This window comes from Miscanthus floridulus, chromosome 19 (assembly GCF_019320115.1).
Source record: "Miscanthus floridulus cultivar M001 chromosome 19, ASM1932011v1, whole genome shotgun sequence".
NCBI lineage: Eukaryota > Viridiplantae > Streptophyta > Magnoliopsida > Poales > Poaceae > Miscanthus > Miscanthus floridulus.
The window spans coordinates 35,166,828-35,170,005 of record NC_089598.1 but is presented as its reverse complement, the minus strand read 5'-3'; positions in this window follow the sequence as shown (position 1 = coordinate 35,170,005).

Genomic DNA, 3,178 nt, shown 5'->3' with positions numbered 1-3,178 from the left:
CACCGCCATCCTTTCTTCCACAGCACCCACGGTGAGCCCCGGTTCATTCCCTGCTCGCCACTGGACCTTGCTACTCTGGCCATGGCGCTCCATACCTATGAGCGCATAGGCCAAGGCCATCCCTGGCCTCTAGGCACACCAGCACAGCACGCTCACATTGACCGTGACCATCCCCGAGCCCTTGGACACTATAGGCCTCTCTAGGTTCCCCGGACGCCGTAGCCGAGCATGCATGCCGCGCTCGCAACGCCGCCGCCATGACGTAGCCACCACTAGTCTGAGCACCAGACCATAGGTCCGAGCACTAGACCACAGGTCCGAGCACCTAACCACTAGTCCGAGCACCAGACCACTGGTACGAGCACTTGACCACTGGTCTGAGCACCCGACCACTGGTCCGAGCACCCGACCACCAGTCCGAGCACCCAACCACCAGTCCGAGCACCGACCGCCATGGCTAGTACCACCGGGAGCGCCTAGTGCCTCCTTGATTCACCCGTTCCGTTCGCTGAAGCCACGGGTAAATCACACCCACGCCGTGACCACCCCACAGGAGCCTGTAGTGACCCGCGCGCCTCGCCGTTGACACCATGTCGCCATGGCCACCGGGAAGACCCCACTGGCCACCTAGAAACCGGAAGTCCTGCCCTGAGCTCTGGACGCCCTCACCTCGTCCACATGGATCCGTAGGAGCCTACACGCCCCACTGTGACTGCCTTCGAGGCCCATAGCCCCCACACCAACACCGCCGACGTGATCGGAAGGCCAGTCCGCCATGGCCAAAGCCACCGAAGGCCCTGGAGGATCCCTCGACCTACCCAACATGCCCGCTGGAGCATTGTGACAGCCCATGCACACCACAGAGCCGGCCAATGCCGCTGCACCCACGCCACTCCCACACGCAGGTTGTGCTCGAGCCACCGTTCACCGTGACCAGTGACTTAGGATGCACCATCCATTGCCCTGGACTCCACCATTGTAGTCGCCATGGCACAGGGAGGCTTTTCCCCACCTCTATTGGATGCCTGAGCCATTGCGGGAGCTCGCCGGTGAGCACGTTGCCGGTGGGAGCACGCCGTGGAAGAAACAGAGAAGGGGCAAGTTGAGCCACGCAGCCCTGCACCCGGTGCACATGAGCCAAGCCGAGGAGAAATGACGATGGGCTCGGTCCACCATGGACCCTGCCTTAGGACCATGGATCAGGAGCGCTAGTCCACCGTGAGCCACACGGTGTGAGCCGTGCTGTGGACGAAGCCCAATAAGAGCCCACGGCCGTGACGTGGCTGCGCCACAGCACGCCACGTGTTCGGCCCGACCCGAGCCCACCAAGGCCCGTTTGAGACCCGGCACGTATTGATCGTTGAGCGATCAATATTGATCGTTGACCTGGCCCACATGTCAGCAGCACAGACACGCTGGACCCACCTGTCAGCTCGGAACTAGACGATGATGTCATGCTGATGTCATGCTAACATTAGCATGCCACGTTGACCAGTGACACCGTGACACATGTCAGCCCAGGATTAATTCAGCCTTTATTCAATTTCAGAAAGGATTTAAACTTTAGGAATTCATAACTAATTCATACGACCTCAGAAAAATACGAGACCAGGACCAAAATTCATCTAAAATCAAGCTCTACACAATGAACTCATGTTTGAGTGCATTTGACTCTTTTGAATTTTCATTGCTTCTTTGTGCTACTCTATAGACGTCGCTAACGTGACTATAATGTAAACGTTACAGACTCGGAGGAGAACCTGACAGACGAGGACCGTGAGTACCGTGAGGAGTACGGAGATGACTACACTGAAGGTGCCACATCCCACCCAAATCTCGTAGCACCTATTACGCATGGCTAATATAGAACTGCTATCGCTTTACTTTACTGCTACAATCATATTATGCTAGGACTTGCATGGTAGTATGCTTGCTTAAAAGCCTTTACCTTGATGCAACCTTACCCCTGCATACCCTACTATTAGGATAGATACACGCTTGCTACTATATATTTCATTACTTATACTTCTACTACGCTTATACTATGTGCATGGTGGGAACTGGTGTTACCTAGACTATGGGGAGAGTGTTGTGTGTGTGACTTGGGTGTGTAGAGGGTGAGGGTTGTGTCGACCAAGTTGGAGTATACGACGAGCCTGGGGCAAGTCTTGCCATGGGGTGCTACCTGGGCACCCCTGGAATGGATACCTGTGGTGGGTAAAATGGTATATGAGGTGGACCTAGGTGTGAACCTATGACGGGTGGAGCTTGGGATGGAGGTGCTGTGGTGGCACGATGAATGGAAACCCTGATGGAGACATTCTGGCTTGGTCACCCCTAAGGACTTACTAGTACTCAGATTCATCGGGAAGCCTTATGTACCACTCGCCCTATATGGTGCGAGACGGCTGGACTACTTGGTAGGATATTGCCACTACTGCTAGGTTGATAGCGGATAGTGTAAGGAGGTACGGGGCGTGGAGGATTCCCCCCCACACCCTTCTGAGACTTCATGGAGACCTTATGGACCCGGCTCATGACTCACAGTTTCAGCCACCCCAGACTTGACTTGGGGTGAACCAGGGCTGAATGGTAGAGTGGCATTATCCTAGGCTAGCAAGCAGCCAGGAATCAGCCTAGTTGACGACGGTCAGCGAGGAAGGCAGATCTTGTGGTTATGTAAAACCTCTAGCAGAGTGTATGGTTGATCGATCGATACATGTGCTGACTCAGTCAGCTATGGATCTTTCCTAGGTTTTCGCTTAAACTAGATAGTGAGATGAGTCCTTCTCTTTCTCCCCTAGGGAGTGAGTGTTCGGATGTAGCCAGGGGCTACGGGCCTTGAGACAGTGCCGAGAGGGAGTTGGCCTGTCGACTGAGCGATGGTATGGTTATGGTATGGTGATAGGTGTGGAGATGGTGGTATATCGATCCCAGGATCGAAACCTGGCTCGGAAAAGGGAAGTGGAGTGGAATGTGTGTGGGAATGGTGTTAAAACTTGACATATACTTATTATATATACTTGATATGCTAATATATAGGAGACCCCAGCCTTATAGGTTCACTTTGACTATGTACCAACTTGCATCTAGTTTCCACAAAGCAATGCTCATAGGGTTGGGAGTGGCCAGTACAAATCATACTGATAAATTTTGGCACACAGGTTCTGCTGAGGAG